The sequence below is a fragment of the Petaurus breviceps genome, unplaced genomic scaffold, assembly GCF_028583685.1.
Source record: "Petaurus breviceps papuanus isolate PSGF00001 unplaced genomic scaffold, PetGlider_PUasm1.0 129, whole genome shotgun sequence".
Classification (NCBI taxonomy): domain Eukaryota; kingdom Metazoa; phylum Chordata; class Mammalia; order Diprotodontia; family Petauridae; genus Petaurus; species Petaurus breviceps.
This window is the reverse complement of record NW_027185665.1, coordinates 1,291,892-1,311,947: the sequence shown is the minus strand read 5'-3', so window position 1 is coordinate 1,311,947 and position 20,056 is coordinate 1,291,892. Positions and strand designations below refer to the sequence as shown.

The 20,056-nt window shown below is 40.9% G+C and overlaps 2 long non-coding RNA genes across 2 annotated transcripts in view; both read right to left on the bottom strand.

The window, feature by feature from the left end:
- LOC138173645 (uncharacterized) overlaps positions 1-1,975 on the bottom strand; it is a 19,186-nt gene extending 17,211 nt beyond the window's left edge. Inside the window, exon 1 of the long non-coding RNA XR_011171476.1 lies at positions 1,565-1,975. This is a non-coding gene — a long non-coding RNA (uncharacterized lncRNA). The remainder of the gene's footprint in view (positions 1-1,564) is intronic.
- Positions 1,976-14,644: 12,669 nt separating this feature from the next.
- Positions 14,645-19,070, bottom strand: LOC138173641 (uncharacterized). The gene is made up of 3 exons (XR_011171474.1): positions 18,672-19,070; positions 17,772-17,989; positions 14,645-14,782 (listed from the first exon to the last, which is right to left on the bottom strand). It is a non-coding gene; the product is annotated as an uncharacterized lncRNA (long non-coding RNA).
- Positions 19,071-20,056: the final 986 nt, after the last annotated feature.

Sequence of the window (20,056 nt, the reverse complement as noted above, 5' to 3'; positions counted from 1 at the left end):
GGGAAACACGGGTAACTGAAAAAAATCGCCAAAAGAGTAGAGAAGGAAAGGGTCCCAGACAGAACCTGCAGGGTACACCCATACATAGGCAGTAGGACACAGATCGTGATCCAGCAAAGGAGACTGAGGAGAAGCCTTAACAAGTAGGAAAAGAATAAGAGGACAGCTCAGTGGCACAGTGGGTAGAGCGCCAGGCCTGGAGTCAGGAAGACCTGAGTTCCAATCAGACCTCATGACACTTACTAGCTGTGTGACTCTGGGCACGTCACTTAACTTTGTTTGCCTCAGTGTCCTCATCTGTAGAATGAGCTAGAGAAGCACATGGTAAACTGCTCTAATATCTTTGCCAAGAAAATCCCAAATGGGGTCACAGAGAGTCAGATGTGACTGAAAAATGACTAAAGGACAATAATGATAGAAGCAGGAAAACATGAAAAGAGAGGAAAGAGATAAAGTCTATGAGCTTATCTTTTAAAAACTTTTTTTAAAGTAACTACATCAATTGTATTTGTTTCCTTTGTAATTCTATGTATTTATTATCTGCATTTAAAAATTATGCTATGTACGGCTAGGTGGCTCAGTGAGTAAGCACTGGCCCTGGAGTCAGGAGGACCTGAGTTCAGATCTGGCCTCAGACACTTAACACAAAAACTAGCCATGTGACCTTGGGCAAGTCACTTAACCCCAACTACCCTCCAAAAAGCAAAAAAAAAAATTTATTCTAAAAAGGGCCCTAGACTTCACTATATTGACTCGGGGATCTCCATGACACAAGGAAGATTCAGAATCCCTGCTCTAAGAAGAGGGAGTGGTTAATAATCTTAAATGATTCTAAGAAATGAAGGAGAAAAGACCATTTCATTCAGAAAATTGTTAGTGGCCTTTGAGAGAATAGTTTCATTACAATGGGGAGGTCAGAAGTCTTGAAAGGGTCAAGAAGTGAATTGGGAGGTGAAAAAGCAGGAGGTAATAAATTATGGTTAGCTTTTTAAGAGTTTGGTATGAAAGAGGAGATTTTGAATGATAAATTGAAAGGATAACAGGGTCAAGGGAAGGGTTTTTGTATATTTTGTTTTTATGATAGAGAAGAAGTGGACTGATTTGTAGGCAACAGGGAAGAATTAGTAGATTAAGAGAGATTTAAAAAATTAGGGAGTAATTCAAAGGGGGAAGCTTTTCAGAGGCAGGAGGATTTGGGATCGAAGGCAGGAATAGGAGGGTTGGATTTGTCAGGGAGAACTGCCAAAGGAAAAGAGAACAGGAATCGAAGTTGACAAGATTTGAGGTATAGAATTTAGAAGATGGATCACACATGCAAATTGGAACAGACCCAGGGAGGGGACAAGCAAGCCTTTATGTCGGTTAAGAAAAAATAAGAGTTCTATTATCTGGAATGATTGAAACTGGGACTGAATCAAATAGTTCAGTTAATGAAGTCATACACACTACACCATACACAAGATTACAGCTTTCAAGGCAGCAGTATGAAGTTCTATTGAATTCAATGGAGTTGAGAAGCAAAGAATGGGAAGGGTCCCCAGAGACTTTCTAATGTAACACATACCTGTTGCAAATCTTGTCTATGTGTCCCACAAGCAGCATTCCAGACTCTGCTTGAAAACATCCAGTGTATGGGGATAGGGAGGGTAAGGAGGAAAGACTATGACTCTCCCCCACACCCACCCCTTCCAATCTGAATATTCTGTTTTTGGAGAGCTCTCATTCAGGGGCTCAACCTGAAGTTCACAAAGAACAGGAACCTACTGCCTCTTTTGTCCATCAACCACTGGGAATATGGGAAAAAGCAAAGATTTCTTAGCCAAAACTAGTATTATTCATTTATCCATGGTATTGTCAGGTCAGGCTGGTCTTCGAAGGAGAATTATTATAAAAATCTGTACCTTTATGTTGGTACTGTTTAGATGACAGCTTACCTAATGGCCAAAACACTCTCCAGCCTCCAATTCTTATCAGCAGGTCTGATTTTAGTATATAATTAGAGAGTGTTTATTTTTCCAGATGAATTTCCCCCTAGGAGCAACATCTAAGCAGGCTCTTGACTTCAGAGGCTGGCTTTGAACTGCAGAAGGATTAACAGCCTGAAATTTTGATAAACTACAGGAACTTATTTGGCCAACCTTGTCTTAACATGCCTTTGGCTTCTCCTCACTTTCAAGGGAAACATGGTAGCTTTCTTCAAGTATTGGAAGGATTAATGTGGGGAAGGGAGATCAAATGTGTTCTTCTCGTTAACCAAGAGTACAGAACCAGGAACAATGTGTGAAAAGGAGGCTAATTTGGATTGGGCATGCATCAATAAAAGCTTTTCTAATAATCAGAGTTGTCAAAAGTGGAATGAACTGCTTTTGGAGCCAGTGACTAGCACATAGTAGGCATTTAATAAATGTTTATGGATTGATTGGTGTGCTCTCTTTCCCTTGTCCTTGGAGGTCTTCAAGTAAAAGTTGAATGACTGTTGCTCAAGTATGTCATTTGGGGAGTTTATTCAAGAATGAATTAGGTCAGATTGATGAGATAGGGGCTCTGGGAGCCCCCTCAAGCTCCCCTTGAGTCCTTGAAGTACAGGCTCTGGGAACCCCCCTTGAACTCTAATTAAATCATCTCATTTGATGAGGCATTTGCATGAGGCAAGTCTGTTACTAGACTTCCCACCCTTGAGCCTCCACCCTTGAATTGGCCTAGCCCACCATTGTCTGTAGTCTCCAGGTGGCCTCCCACCCTTAATCATTCACTGACCTCATTAACTCCTCCTGAAGACCCTCCCCAAACTCTTTCCCTAGACCACCCCTAGACTCCTCCCACAACCTTCTGAATATAAGACCCCATCCTGTCTTCATGTTTGTGAGAGGCCATACAATAGTGACAGCACAATAGAATGACCTAGCACAGACCTACTCTGTGTCCAATACAAGTGAACTCTTAATCAACTTTGCTTTTCTTTGGCTGAGAAGACTTGAGTTGAATTCATTAGGCAGGACCCAGAGTGTTGGTATTTTGGGGTCTCCAGAGCAACCCTAACCCTCTTCAAGATGACTACTGAGATTCCAACTCAACATTTTGTAATTCCAACAGAAATGTTCACACAAACAAAAAATGCCCAGAACTTTTTGTTATCTCTAAGGAAGTAAAATTAGATCTGCCTCAGCAAAGGCAAATTCTAGCCTCTACTGGCTTCTGGCCTGGTGGATGTAGTCTGAGATAATGAATTGAGAATCAGTCTCGGACAGAGGAAAATGTAACTTAGAATTCTGCCTCTGACACATAAAAGCTCTGTGACCTTGGGCAAGTCACTCACTGCCTCCTAGTTTTTAGGGATACAAGTTACAATCCAGGTGAAGAGATCCCCTCTGCCCCTCCCCACCCTGTGCAGACAACAAAAGGCCTCTAGCATCTTGGTAAGCAGGAAAGGTCAGTATCTTAAGTTCATAAGTATGAGAACATGTTTAAGTTTTTGAAGACATTTGGGTTTTTAAAGGTCTTATTACGGTTAGGGATAACTACTGGACCTATGATTTCATTGACATGAGGAGCTCTCAGATGAGGAAATTCCCTCTACCAATGCAGGTCAGCATCTTCCCTGTAACTCACAGTCTCAGAAAGTGATCTAGGGGCACTGAAAAGTTAAGTCCAGGGTCATTGAACCAAAATATTGTAATACTTGAAAAGTAAACCTGTGTTGTATGTGTACCAGTTGTATCAAGTGCTGGAAATTGCTAAAGTTGGTAAAAAAAAATCTCAAGGGGCGGCCAGGTAGCACAGTGAGTAAGAGCACTGGCTCCAGTGTTGAGAAGACCAGGAGATCGAATCCCGGGCTCAGACACTTAGCACCCACCCAGAAACACCTGGCCGTGTAACTTTGAGCAAGTTACTTAACCCCAATTGCTTAGGGGCGGCCAGGTGGCTCAGCGAGTAAGAGCACCGCCTCCAGTGTTGGGATGACCTGGATCAAATCTGGGCTCAGATACTCAGCACCCACCCAGAAACACCTGGCCGTGTAACTTTGAGCAAGTTACTTAACCCCAATTGCTTAGGGGCGGCCAGGTGGCTCAGCGAGTAAGAGCACCGGCTCCAGTGTCGGGATGTCCTGGATCAAATCCAGGCTCAGATACTCAGCACCACACCCAGAAATAATAACTGGCCGTGTAACCTTGAGCAAGTTACTTAACCCCAATTGCTTTAAAAAAAAAAAAATCTCAATTTGGTACTTCCAAATTGAGCCCTGAAGAGACGATCATCCTCTTTGAACAATTAGCTTCTGGCTTGTTCCATGTAAGAATTTTTTGACAGTTTGTTTCTCCTTAATATGAAAGCCGGAATCTGCATTGCTCTTTCTATACCACACCTATAGCATATATATCAACAGATCTTCTTGTCTCGCCAGTCTTCTTCAGCTATGCCCCAAATTAAAAAAAAATCTATCTCCAGTGTGGGCCTTTCCAGAAAAGGTATTAATCATAGGGTTGCTGGATTATGAATGGAAAGCTGAAAGTGACCAGAGAGAGAAGCCATCACATCTTAGTGTGTCAGGGAAACCCTTCTTATTACATTTTAGAATGCAAGTCAGTAAAAGGCCTTGTTCTGTGCATTTGTTACAAGTTTAGGCAGGGAGATACATTATTTGGCACAAAGAGAAGGGTGTCTCTATTGGGCAAGTGGGCTTATCTCCCCTATCCCTCACCCCACATATCTAATCAGTTGTCAACATCTTACTTCTGTCTCCATGAAACCTCTCACATCTGATCTCTACTCTATTCACAACCTCACCACCCTACTTAGGCCTTAAATTACCTCCTGCCTAAAACTGTCAGTCAGCCAACTAATCAACATCTATTAAGCACTTACTACTTTGTGCTAGGCCCTGTGCTAAACTCTGGGGATGCTCAGGTGAGAAAGGTACTCCCTGCCTCCAAGAAGCTTACAATCTAATTGAGATAGACAATGCACAAAAGGAAGCTGAAAAGGAAGTAGGAAGGGAAAGGTACATGGCTAGGGGCATGATGAAGAAGCCAAAGAATTTCAACACAAGTGCAGCTGGAGAAGTCAAAGATTATTGCAACGGCTTCCTAATTGGTTTCCCTGTTTCAAGTCTCTGCCCACTTCAGTCCGTGCTACACACTGATGCCAAATGGGTCTTTCTTAAGTGCAGATCTGACCATGTGACTCCCCTAATCAATTAATTCCAGCGTCTCTTGTCCCTGGGACAAGCTTTTAAAGCCTTGCATGACTTGACCCCAACCAGTACTTCCATGGAGCCAGTTCAAGTCAGTTTCTTGGGGAGTTAATGGTTATATTTTCAGTATGAGCTTTTACACCTTAAAAATCAGCAAATATCTCAAATCAGGGCTTGATTTATGTTTTCTTGATTGTCTAGACTTAAGAAAGTGATGGAAGCTAATATTTATTAACAGTTCAACCCTCATTAATTATCCTAAAGCAGGAGTGGATTCAACCACTTTGAACCTGATATGGCAAGACAACAAGGTCCCATCTTTCTTTGGACAAAGGAACAAAAAACTTCAGTGACCTCAGTCAGCCAGCACCCCTGTTTATGGAGCTGATCTCCCCCTTTTCCTCTAGACAGCATTAACTTTAAGAGGGGACCTGTAACACCAATGCAATATTTACAGAGCCTATGGTGACTATAAATATGCTGGTGTAGTTGTGAATTCCAAAATGTAACAGGCTCTCCACATGGAGGACAAAACTAAAGCATTTATTCAAATACCAGAAAGCCAAGTCCCAGAATCAGAAGATCAAAGTCATTACAGTAACCACCAAGTTGGTGCACATAGTTAATACAGCAAACACCCACATTCCCAAGCCTTCAAAACAAAACAGGCTCCCTCAGGCAAAGATCCTCCTCTCCTCACTCACAGTAGCTGCTCATCCTTTAGCTGCTCCCTCCCAGCAGTTCCTGCTCCCTCCCAGCAGTTCTCAGTAGAAGTTCTACCACAACAAGTTCTGTTCTCCAAATGTCTTCTCCTCAGCCTTCACACTGCTTACTCCCAGAAATTCTGGCTCTCTAACTTGGGCTTTCCTTTATATAAAAGGTATTAGCTCCTCCCTGTCCTGCCCCATCTTGTTATGTCAGCAAGCTCATCCCACTGTGGGATTCACAAGTTCTGGGTCTTAATACTTGAGATAATTATGAGCTTGAAACTACGTGCTAAGTAACTGTTAGCTTGCCAATACAAGGGCCATGGAAGATCTTCAAATCCCATTACCACTACAGGACCCCAAAGAAACAATGCAAATTAAGCAAAACTGTGCCATAAGACACCACTTTGTTTAATATATATATATATATTTGTGTGTGTGTGTGTGTATATATATATACATATATATATATATGTATTTGTATATGTATTTTTTCCCCCAGAGAGCTGGTTGTTAAACACTTATTAGCAAATCCCTGGTCTCTATCTTTACAGATTCACTGGATATTACCATTCCCTCCTATACTTTGTGATCTAGTCAAAATGGCCTTCTCTCCATTCCTCCCAGATGACACTCCATCCATGACAGTCTATGCCTTTGCCAGTCTACTAACTAGCCCCAAAGCCTAGTATGCCCTCCCTTCTCACCCTCCACCTCACAGAATCCTCTTCTTTCAAGATGCAGCTCAAGTACCACCTTCAACAGGAAACCCATCTTGATATCCCCAAATGTTCTATCTCCCAAACAATCATGTATTTAACTACTTAGTATAGATTTGTATTTATTCTTGTTCTTCTTTTTAAAATATATTTGTTCCTATATTAGAATGTAAGGTCCTTGGGAACAGGAATTGTTTCATCCTTTATATTTGCATTTTTAGCACCCAGCACCTAGCATAGAGCAAGGCACCAAGTAGGTACTTAATTACTTAATTAATATTTGTTGATTGCTTGATTCATTCTAAGTACTAGAACAGAAAACATACAATCAGGCTGAGTTCACAGTTAGTGCAGTCATTAGCCTGGGGAGAATTTGTTGAGTTTCTGGAAGAGGAGGGCTTGGTGAGCTGCTAATCTGTCACTGGTCTTGGAGTTCTGAGACAGGGTAGGTCCTGTCCATCTTTCAATTGTCCCCTAGTGAACAATGGACTAAAGGAAAGCAAAACAGAGGGAGTAGCTATTTAACACTGCAATAGAAGCTTCATTTAAAAAGGATATGGCTCATCTCCTGAAAGGGAAAATATGTCAATTTCCTGCCACTAGAAGCCCAAATCTCTTATTTTAGAGGAAGAAACTGAGGCACACAGAGGTTAAATGATTTACATAGACCGATACAACCATTAAGTGTCTGCTGTGGAATTTGACCCCAAATCTTCCTGCCTCCAAGTCCAGTGCTCTCTCTACTATGCCATGCTCATTCTTAGAGAAGCCAAAAAGTCAGAACAAATTCATGTTTTTCCATCATGTCATTTACTTTCTTCCTATTGTCCTGTTTTTGTTTTTGTCCTTTTTTCTCGAAAAAGACCATGACATCAGGGAGATGATGATATGACTTTGATTTGAGTGAGGGAGGGCTGTGCAAAGTCATCAGCCTCAGTTTCTCCGCTGGAACCATCTGAGTCCGGTGGTCGGATATTCATTAGAATGACTTGAGATGGCCCAGGATGCAGTGGGAGACTTTGGTCCTTTTAAGTTAAGGTCTTTTCAGGTTCTCACTTTGAGTGAGGCGACTCCCATTCAGTGAATAGGCCTCTTTAAGAATCGAGTCAAGGGATGGACACTTCAATAAAAAAAAAAATCAGGCTGGGAGAGGAAGACCCTCAGGGTTGCTGGCCAAAAACAGTTTACATTCACTCTGTGCCAGGAGGGCCCCCAAAATAGCCATTAAGTGGTTCTTGGTCAGGGAGCTATTGTCCTATCAGCTCCAGAGTGAAATGGGTTTAAGGTTTGATCTTTGAAAAGAAATTTAGCCAGTGAAATTGAGCCCCAGTGAACTAGGTAGCTTTTGGCCATCAAAATTTACCTTCCTTTGGAGAAGGAAAGGGATAGGGACATAGAGATGGAGATGGAGAGGAAAAGTACAAGCTGAGTTACCCAACTGGCTGGGTCCCCGTTCAGGCACCTTGGGCTACTCACAGGGTGTGTTTGTTCCTCATTCTCAAAGAGGACCATGACGTCAGGGAGAGGATGACCGGACTTGTAGTTGACTTTGATTTGAATGAGGGAGGGCTGTGCAAGGTCACCCTTCAGAGCTGTCACATGCTATTACAATTGCAACAATATACAAAAAATTTATCTCATGATTGTCATTAAGATTTAGTGAACTCTCTTCTTCCTGATGTCACTCTGGTAGTAGCTAAACACTGAAAGAGACACCTAACCCCTCCACAAGCCGTGATAGACCAATCCAATGGAATTCAAGTTGTTCTCTGGTCTAAATGAGTTTTTTTACAAAGTAAGACAGCATCATAAAATGAAAAGGGGTGCTAGTTCTAGAGTCAGAGGACCTGGGTTTCAATTTCCTCTCTGATATCTAGCACCTGTGTGACCTTGGTCAAATCATCACTTCATTTCCTCAGAACCGGAACCTAATATTTTATCAGTAAAATGAGGAGTTTGGACTCTGTAGTCTCCAAGGTCTCTTTCCTTACCGTGCCTGCCTCAGACATGGATTCAGTGTTCAGAGTTCAGATCCAGAAAGCAACTCATTACTCCTGATCTAGACCCTTCATCCTATGACCCTATGAAGTCAGATTGTTGTTATTCAGTCATTTCAGTTATGTCCAACTCTTCATCATTCCATTTGAGGTTTTCTTGGCAAAGATATTGGAGTATTTTGACATATCTTTCTCCAGGTCATGTTACAGATAAGGAAGCTGAGGTAAACAGAGTTAAGTGACTTGCCCAGAGTCACACAGCTAGAAGTATTTGAAGCCAGATTTGAACTCAGGAAGATGAATCTTCCTGATTCCAGGCCAGGCACTTTATCCACTCCACCACCAAGCTGCCTAGCTGAAGTCAGGACCAAGCATTAAAAAAAGTGAATTCCGCCTTTGGCATGCTAATCAAAAAAGGGTCTTTTCTAAACAGGAAGGCAGGCAACTGGATGTTCTTTCAATTAAATAGGTTCCCAGTAAACACAGGAATTCCACTTCCTTATCAACTTATTAATCTTCTTAGCCTCTGATCAATGAGAAAAAAAATCCATTTTGTTGATTTGGAAGTGAAACTACCCAGCTTAAATTCTCCTACAGTGTACTATTACTTGAAACACGTCAGAGGAAGGAGGTAGTATGCTTTGGAACAATTATAGAGGATCTGCCAGAGAAGCTAATATTCATTTATAAACATCTCAGCCTTGATTAATTATCCTCAAACAGAAGTAGCCTCAGCCACTTTGAACTTGATGTGGCAAGACAACAAGGTTCCATCTTCCTTTGGACAAACAAACAAAAGGGTCTGGTGTCAACCAGCACCCCTGTTTATGGAGCTGAGAGTCCCCTTTGCCTCTAGACATCATTAGCTTTTTAAGTGGAGACCCCAGTTCTGAGGAACCAGGAAGACAGAGAGCAAACAGATACTATCTCCAGAGTCAGGAGAAATAAGCTGTTTTCTGAATCTGAACTCTAAACAGCGAATTTATGCCTGATCTGGGCACTGTGAGCATGCTATTTGGCAGAGGGCTGCTTCTATTCCCCTGTGTAGAAGGCCAGAGCCCTGAAAGAGTTCATTCACTTCCCATGGGTGAGCAATTTCCTCCCAAGTGACTACTCACTGATGGCAGACCCAATTCCATGTAAGATGGATAGCCTGGTCTGACTGGTTTCACCTACCTTACTTTATTCTTCAAGGAAAAAAAAAAGAATGGAGGCGCTGGGCCAAATTAGGGCCCAGATAATGGCAGACTTTTTTTTTAAATAATAAAAAATTAACATAAAAAGGAAACCTCAAGAAATAGTATTAAAAGTGAATCAAGACTTGTTCCTGGAGGATGAAGTTGGCATTAAATAGTAGAAGAACAATGCCAGCCAGTCTCTTCAGTCCTCCCTCTAAAACACACACACACACACACACACAGACACACAGACACACTTCCACAGGGGCAATAATTCTCAGTCTAGAAAGTAAAAGAAAAGTTCATGTGAGTGTGGGAAAATCTCCAAGGCCCACCCCCTTCTCCTAGAATGCCACCAGCCCTGCTTTTTTAATTCTCTCTTGGCTTGATCCCAGAGGAGCTTTGTGTCTGAAGCTAAGGAGGGTAGCTGTCTTATTTAACATCCAAAGTAACCTCCTGGCCTATTGAAATGGAACCCAGTCCTCTGAGAATTCATGGATCAATAATTATGTTTTCTTCTATTAAAGAAATAAGCATCTGAAAGAGGACATTAAAAGAACATCACAAAAAAGAAGGCATGTCTCTATGTGGGAATGTGTACCTTTACACAAACCCAAAAGAAATAAGACCAAAGGGAACCAAATTTCTTGATTCTGAACTGGATTATTTTAATGCAATTTGATAAATATTTGCTAAGCATTTTGATAGATGCTAGCACGACAGAGATGAAATGAGACCCAGATCTGTCCTCTAGGAAATGACTGTCTAACTTGGAGACATGTACAATATAAGATAGAATGTGCTAAGTGAAAAGATGAAGCTCCAGTTGCCTTTTGGAAATCTTCACTTAGACGTTGCACCAACAATTTACACTTGACATGTCTAAAATTGAAGTCACCTCCAAAACACGTTCCTCCTTCTCACTTCCCCTAAATACTATTAATGCCACCACTACCCCCATCACTTGGGTTTGAAACCTCAGGCAGGGGTGGGGAATCTGTGGGAGCAGATGACCCTCTAAGTCCTCAATCCAAGTCTAATTCTCTGCCTCCAACTCTAACCCCAATCCTAAATGCCTGGTACTCTAACCTTAAATGTGACCCATTTCCAACCCTAACACAACTCTAACCCTAAGTGCCTCCAAGTCTAACCCTTTCACTAATTCCAAATTTCACAAAAGAAATCGCCCTAATAAAAAGATTTGTTCTATAAAACCTGGACTAAATCAAAAGGTCCCACCCAAGGACCTAGAAGATCATATGTGGCCTCAAGGCTACAGGTTTCCCACCCCTGCCTCAGGGTCATCCTTGAATTTTCCTTTACCCTCATTCCCCACCCCATATCCAATCATTTATTCATCCAATAAGTAGTTCTTAATGATAGTTCTTAATAGGCTGCCATTTGCAAGGCACTAGGCTAGCCACAAGGGATATGATGACAAAAAAAAAAATTGTCCCTGCCTTAGGAGGAGCTGACATTTTATTGGAGATAGATGACTGGATAAGCCAAGTCAATAATCTTATCAAGGTTTGTAAATTGCACTTCTCAAAATATCTCTTATATCTGTCACTTCCTTTCCATTGACAGTCCTACTACTGTAGCTCAGATCCAAAAGTACTTCTAGCTTAGATTTAAGACTATTATAATAGACGCCTACCTCTTCTCCCCGACAAGTGTTTCCCCTCTTCAAAATATCCTGAAAACCAATTCTAAAACAATCTTTCTAATGTCAAGGTTTGACTACATCACTCCCCTGTGGGGGGAAAAATATCTGTCGGCTATTTCCATAAATTCTGGGTTAGGGGAAAGGAGGTATTATGAATTCGTGCAGGTGGTTTGGAGTCAGGGAGTCCTGAGGGACTTAGGAGCTGAATGACTCTAAGTTGCTTAACTTCTTTTTTCCTTGCTTTCCTCATCTGTAAGGTGAGGATAATAATAGTGCCTCATTCTCAGGGTAGTTTTGAGGATCAAATGAGATGATAATTATAAAGTTCTTAGCACAGTGACTGGAACATAAATAAGTGCTTTATATTTTAATATCAAGGACTTTTTGCTTACTCATACTTATATTTCCAGGTTTTAGGACATTGCCTGAATTATAAAAAGGGCTTAGTGAATGCTTTATCTATCTACAATACTGGTTTTATGGACAAACTCATTCCAAGATCTAAATCAGGATTCCATAGAAGTAAAATTAAAATTCTACTTCTTGAACTGGCTGCTCCAACAGTAAGAGCAGAGATCCCGGGGCGCTAGAGACTGGAGGAAAGATGTCTGGACCTTCAGCAGGCCAGTGATATGCCACAACAATAGAAGTAGTAGAAGGAAGGGGCAGAGAGTGAGGAGCTCCAGTAAGCAGCAATGACTAAAAGGAGATAGCTCTGGGGGCAATGTTAGTGAGAAGGGAAGGGGTGTTTCTATAGTCATACTCATGAGCAGGGGAATCCCTCCAGGGATTCCAGGGGGTGTATACCATGAGGTAGGAGCAGGGGCAGTTGTTTATAAATGAAGAAGACGGTGAATTGGGGTGATACAGAAAAAGGAGTCCTGGCTCTAGATAGTAGTAGACAGAGTATTGCTTAAGCATTTACTATGTACCAGGAGTCAATCCCTAGACTCAGAAGCTTACATTCTAATTGGGAGAGATGGGAAAGACAACACATACCTTTTTACAATGTTTGTAAAACATTTTACATGTTTTTGAATTTGATTCTTACAATAATTCTGAGAGATGTGTGCTATTGTTATCATCCCCATTTTCCAGATGAGGAAATAGAGATAGAGGTTAAGTGATTTGCTGAGGGCCAAATAGTAAGTATCTGAGGTAGGATTTGAACCCGGGTTTTCCTGACTCCAATTACAGCACTGTATACACTAGGCGCTGGACAACAAGCCACCTACTTGTTCCACATAAAAAGGAGCTAGAAAGCAGGAAAAGAAGGGGGAGGGGGAAGCAGGACAGAGGCTCCTGGTGAGGAGGTGAAGAGGTCTGAAAGGTAAAAAGTTGGAGCCAGGAATGAAACAACTGTAGACTGAGTATTTCATGAAATGGGCATCTGGGCCAAGTTCTCAGCAATTGGAAGAGAGGGCCACAGAGCAGACCACCTCCATGATGAAAAGGCTGCTGGAAGATGAGCAGATGGAAAAGTTCAGAGAATGAGACGTTGAAGGACTTGGGTTTAAATTTCACCTGTGATATGTGACCTTGGACATCACTGAGATTCCCCAGGTCCCAGTCTCCTCATCTGTAAAAGAAGGAGGTTGGATTAGATTGCCTCTGAGGCTCCTTCCGTTTCTAGAGCTATGACTCTAGGACCTATAACTCCCAATGTATGTGGACTAAACAAGGTTGGGAGTAATCAACAGGCCTCAAACCCATCAATGAATTAGGAGGATATTTACTCAAAGCATGTGAAGACTTACCCCTGTGGAATAGTCAGATCAGAATAATCTGTTCCAACAGCCATGAAAGCCGCTGAAGCAGACTGTGGAGCCCTTAGAGCCTGATCAGACATGGAAGACACCAAGGCCACCCACTGTATCCCAGGCCATTGCCAGCTGTCCTGACTTTTATCTTGCCACTAGACTTCAATGACTGGAAGAGTGAGGCTGATGACTTTGTGCAACTCTGCCTCACTTAAATCTAACCCAATTCACCTCATGATCTCAGTGGTCCTTTTCAAAAGAAGAGGAATAACAGTAACTAGAATCAGATTAAAGTCATGAAAGTTACCCAGGTCATCCACTATACCCCAAGCCATTGGCAGTCATCCTAACTTCTGTCTTGTCACTGAACTTCAATGACTCTGGAAGACAGAGTGAGGCTGATGACTTTGTACAGCTCTGCCTCAATTCCAATTCACCCCATGATGTCACCAGTCCTCCTGGAAAATGAAGGATGAACAACAGTAACTCAAACCAGATTAATAAAATGTTGCCTAGAGGAGGTCTTTAGAGGATCTATTTTAATGAGCATGTAAAAATGACTTGTAATCAGCACATTTGTTTTTAGATGTTTTTAAAATATCAACTCTAGATCCCATCTACCACTACTAGAGTCTTCTTCTCTTCTTCTTCTTCTTCTTCTTCTTCTTCTTTTGCTTTTTGCAGGGGGGGAATGCAGGGAAATTGAGGTTAAGTGACTTGCCCAAGGTCACACGGCTAGTAAGTGTTAAGTGTCTGAGGCCAGATTTGAACTCAGGTCCTCCTGACTCCAGGGCGGTGTTCTATTCACTGCACCACCTAGCCGCCCCTACTAGATTCTTCTTTATGCTTTAAACTTATGCTATCACTAAAGAAATAGTTACTGAGAAAAGGCAAATTTTACACATCCCACCACCTTTTGGGTCTGAGTAATCCCAAAATTTGAAACTGTAAAATCCAAATTAATAAAGTGTTACTATGTATTTGAAATTAATCTCCTTGCTTTGTTTTCTCCTACACAGAGTTGTTATCTCCACCTTTTTGTCTCACTCCTAGATTGCAGCCTCTTGCATCTATGAAACAGTTCTTCATTTGTACTCTCTAATTACTATTCTTTTTGGTTCTTCTGGCTTCCTGGAACCCACCTATCCATCACTCTTCCCTGGCCTGACATTCCTCCCAAAATATCCCTCTCGGCCATAGCACAAACTTACCTTCACTCCCTAAGGCATCTTGAAGGTTTAGAGATCCACTAGTTCTTAATATCTGTAAAGTCAGTCATGGCAGCTGTCCTGAGGACTGCTGCTATGAATAACTTTATAGGTATAATCACATAGTATAATGAACTCTCTATTTATTCAGGAATAAACTAAAGCATAACATTCAAGAAACTAAAGCATAACATTCACAACAATATAACAATTTATTACTAAGGTGGCCACATAGTCTTAAGCAAAACAAATCATTTAGTAAGTCATAATCTCCTCAATCAATACACAGTATACAAGTAGAGTCCTTTTTCATCTTGACTCGAGGCTGACTTTCAATCATCCTTAAACCAATCATCCTTAAGGGGTAGAAGAAAATACAAACAAGGTCACAGTAAGTTACCATCTCTTCAGTCAATACAGAGTATCCAAAGTAAAGTCTTGACTCAAGTCTGGCTTCCAAACCCCACAGCTTCTCCTCCATGTGCTCACCACTCCCAACTCTTGCCTGGATTTACAGGTAGGCAGTTCTCGCTGCTGTTCCATATCTCAGTTCATGGGGACTGGCTCCTGTTCCATATCTCAGCTCACAGGGACTGCTCCACTTTTTAACTTTTTCTTGTTTTTTCTTTCTTGTGTTTTTTCCCCTTTTGTTCTGATTCTTTTTTCACAACATGACTAATGTGGACATATGTTTAACATGATTGAACATGTATAACCTATATCAGATTTCATGCCTTCTTGGGAAGGGGAAAGGGAAGGGAGAAAAATTTGGAACTCAAAATCTTATTAAAATGAATGCTGATTGTGTGATGACTGACTGATAAACTTAGCTTTTTCAGCAATGCAAGGATCTAAGATAACTCCAAAAGACTCATGATGGAAAATGCTATCCATATCCAGAGAAAGAACTTTGGAGTCTGAATGCAGATGAAAGGATACTATTTGCTCTCCTTTCTTCTGTTGTTTTCTTTTGTTTCTCCTTTCTCGTGGTTCCTACCATTAGTTCTATTTCTTTACATCATGCATACTGTGAAAATATGTTTAATATGAATGCATAAGTACAGCCTATATAAGATTTCATGCTGTCCTGGGGAAGCATGAGGGGAAGCAGGGGGAGAAAATTAGAAATTCAAAATCTTATGGAAGTGAATTGTTGAAAACTAAAAATAAACTAATTTTAAAAAAATTTAGAAATGAATGTTGAAAACTATCTTTACACGTAATTAGAAAAAAATAATATACTATTAAGTAAAAAAAAATGAACTGCTATTAGATAGAGTATTATACCATGTTATATCTAATATAAACTACATATTATGTGATCACTAAAAAAAATATTGAGAAAAGGCAAATTTTATATTTACATATATAATTTACTATATATAATATACTATATATTATATGTAATTTACTACGTATATAGGACAGCTAGGTGGTACAGTGTATGGAATGCCAGACCTGTAGTCAGGAAGACTCATCTTCCTGATGCGTGGGGTACAGGGACCCCGAAAATTCCCTACAAAATTTATAAAGACTTAGAGATATCTCAGGGTATGAACAGGAAGCTTTTATTCAGTTCTCATGAGAAGAGGGCATCGCTTTCACCAGGACGGACTGATGGAAGGAGGCGTGTTACAGAAAACAAAACAAGGCTTTATACCCTGATGCAGTCAAGCTCCTCCCACCACTGTCTCTTGCTCCCATTGACTGGGATGCGGGCTCACAGTCTAAGCGGTAAATTCTCTCCAATGACAAGGAACAAAGAAACCCACCACTATCCCTTAGTGGCTGGGAGGTGGGCTTAGAGCGTAGGCATGAAAAAGACAAAGAACAGGGAAACAGAGTATAGCCAATTCAAATGTACATGTCCCTGTTTGGCAAATGATAAAGCAAGGAAGGGTCTTGAAAGATTTCTAAAGGGCTTAATGCTAATGTGGCAGTAAGGGAGGGGGAAGGGTCCTGAGTTGTATAATTTCTTAGGAAACCCAGGACTCAGGTCTGTCTGGTCTTAAAAAAGGTCTGTCTCTGGTTTCGAGATAATCTCTCTCTCCCTCTTTCCTCCCCCTGAGAAGTCTTCACAGAGGGTATGGAAGATGTATCCCACTCACTGAGTTCAAATCTAGCTTCAGATACTTACTAGCTGTGTGATATTAGGCAAGTCAATTTAACCCTATTTGCTTTGTTTTCCTCTGTAAAATGAGTAGGAGAAGGAAATGGCAAGCCACTCCAGTATCTTTGCCAAGAAAACCCTAAATGGGGTCAGAAAGAGTTGGACACAGCTGAAATGACTGAACAGCAACCAAAAGCTAGATATAAGGGACTAAAGATAAAACATCTTTATGTTATCATGTAAAGATAAAACATGCGGCATCTGGTACAAGACAGGATGCATATATTAGTCTGGGAAGTATGAAACTTGAAATTCAATTTCACATTCCAAAGAGGTGGCTCCAGGGAAGAATATCCTCAAAGGCATTCATGGAAGATGCCTACCTCTTCTACTTTGTTTATAAGCCATAGCTTTTATTGAATTTTCTTCAGCTGCTTCTTCAAACATACTTCTCCATTTCATAAACTATTTCCAACTTGGATCCAGTTGGGATGCAATTTGGTTGCATTCCTACAAAGTTGCTAGCATCTTAGATAAACCATTCATTATTAGGTAAAGCTTTGTATTTTCTGTGGACCAGGATACTGGTGGAGCTGGGGAGTAGAGAGTTAACACCTCTCCCTTATCCCATCTCTCCCCCTCCCACCTTTTCTCTCCTTCTACCTCCCCCCACTCCAATAACATCAGCACAGAGACTATAGAGAAATTAAAAATGCAGACCTGGGGTGATTTGAGTTAACGTTGCAAACTCTCCCCCCCCCCCCCCCCCATTGATCTGGGATCCAGCTGTGGGCCCTTTGGGCGAAAACAGTATGAGTGGTTTTTAGGATTTTGACAGGGAACTCTGGAAACTCTAGGAAATCTTTTTGTTTTTTATTTGATTTTATCTTTCTGAATTTTTTTTCAACTACAATGAGAACTCATTTTACCTGGTGATTTTTTAATATAAATTAATTAAATGAATTGATTCTTTGAATCCTTAGGCTCTAAGTGATCTATTATACCAAGCACAGAACCTCTACAAGATCATGATTTAAAGCATTATGTTAGCTACTTCACTGTTCAGGGTCTTTACCCAGAGCTAGGGAGGGAGAACTGGGGTTTTGCCATAAGTGCAAAAATTTAGAGGGCACTAACTTCACTTATACTACTATAGTCATATAGAAGCAACTAAGCCTATCACCTTGTTAGTGATAATAATGAGTTCACATAGAAAACTATTAGGGTGAACTTACTTTTCCACCCAGGTGATTGCATCCAAGGTAAGTTCTCATGTCCCCACTTCTCATCCATCAGGCTTCGAAGTCCTATGGTCTTTGCTCACGGAGGCCAGTCAGTGTCTGCGGATAATTCCCTCTTCAATTAAATTTGTCTTTAAAAGCTGTCTTGAAGGTTCCTTCTATACTATTCACCCTAGGTATGTGAGAGGTCTGAAGATCCCATGAGGCTGCAGCTGAATGGAGGGAGAGAGGGTGAAAAGAGATAGCTCCTGGCAACTACTTCAGTTCTCTCAGAGAGGATGACCGTCAACAAGAGGAGAGTGCAAGCCTGGTCATCTCACCGACAGAGTTGTAAGGATATTGCGTAACCAAGGTTAACTATAGAATGCTCAATTAGTAGTATTGCAAACTGCTTTGTAGTCTAATGAGGCAAAGTATCAACACCTTAGTGTACTGTAATAGTAGTCATGTTAAGTTACTAAATACTGTTTAATTTCTTCTATTATAAATGCCAGTGGGTATCATGTCTTTCATATTTCTTTTGTGTGTAGGAATAATTTACTTGTCTCATATGTGATTCATGATTCACATTAAGTAGCTTTTCCTGCCTGCTTTGGAGAAACCCAGACAAGAGCCAATAAGCCAAGCATGTATCCTCATACATCCAAACATATCCCCATTTGGATACAAAACAGAGAGCAACCCCTGTTGGTGCAGCAGGAGAAATTTAAGGTTAGCTATATATGTGTATGGGACAGGTAAAAGTGTGGTTTCTCAGACTTTCTGTAAAGTAAGTAAGTCCTTAGGCCTTAGGCCTAAGTTTCCATTTTTTTCTAGAAATTATGTGACTTTGAAACTTTAGAAATCTTTCTATATAGTTGCTCTATTCTAGTCAGCCCTTCTCACCCAGCTTACCATAAAAGAGTGAAGATTCTATAGAACTGCAAGAATTGCTGAACAAGACTGCTGATAAGGAGGAACAGGCAGTAACCTTGGGAAAGAAGCTCAGTCCCTGGTTCTCAGACTGAAACTCCTAGATAATACTAAAAATAACGAAGAATAGAAAGGAGCTGGCAGCAGCAGGTGGATTTAACCAATCGAGGAACAGACAGTAGCCTTGGGGCACTCAAGTCCAGATAAGAATGTGTCTAGGGTAAGACTGAAAGGGGGTTCAGTATTCTAAGATTGTTACTGTACCTGCGTAATGAACTTCATGTATTATACTGTATATTATCCAACAAGATTAGAGCCTCATTAGTAATAATTATGTTAATGTTTGTAACCCTTTTCTTATTTAACCCAGCTTTAGCTTCTGTACTGTGGCCTCCTCTCCTGGGCATTGTTCCAGTGACTGGACCCCCGCTTCTCACGAGATTCTAATAAAACTTCCTATCTTCACTTTGAGGTCTCTGAGTAGTCAGTTTGGGTTAGGGTCTTTGTACCCCACACATATGTATATGTGTGAATTTATATGTATTAAATATGTTTACATGCACATATGTATATATACATATATGTATGTATGTGTTGAATTGATGAGACAAGAACCTTGCCTATAACTAGATTTCTAAATAGTTTGTGATTGACTTCTGTGTGGATAGAAATAATAGAACACTTCTAATATCTGGCTTTTGCTGGAAGCTATAACTGTTACATGGTCTTTCAACCAAAGCAGCCTCTTGGACATTTATTTTTGTAATTGCCAGAAGGCACTAAGTTCATACAGCAGCGCTCTTAAGTGCTATGCGATGTTTCTGGGTTTCTCTGCAGAAAAGAAAGTCTGTATTTACTTCAAAGGAACTATGAACTCTTCCCTGTGGCAGCAGCTATTCCAATCATCTCCTCACCATCTAGGAATCGTCCCAACCAGATGAGTGAATCGGGGCGGGGAAGAATGAGTCACAGATGCTGTGTGGCTCACCTCCTCCTGTGTCAAAGAAGGTGGACAGGCAACACTCCCATAGACACTGTAATAAGTATTTACTATGGATGTTGAAATATTCCTTGTGCTGGAAATTTTCACTTCATCTTCACAAGTTAAGTCAGGTAAAATTTAAGTACAAGGCAAAAGTCTGTAAATGAGAATCAGAAATAAGGACAGGTTTGGGCCTGTGGGTACATTCTCTCTGTCTCCCTCTGTCTCCCTCTCTGTCTCTCTCTCCCTCTGTGTGTGTGTGTGTGTGTGTGTGTGTGTGTGTGTTTTACTTTGTCTCAGGTAACTAAATTTATAAGGAAAAAAAATTTATTTATCAGTTCAGTGCTGACCAACAAAATTTATTGTTAATAATGGATAACAAATC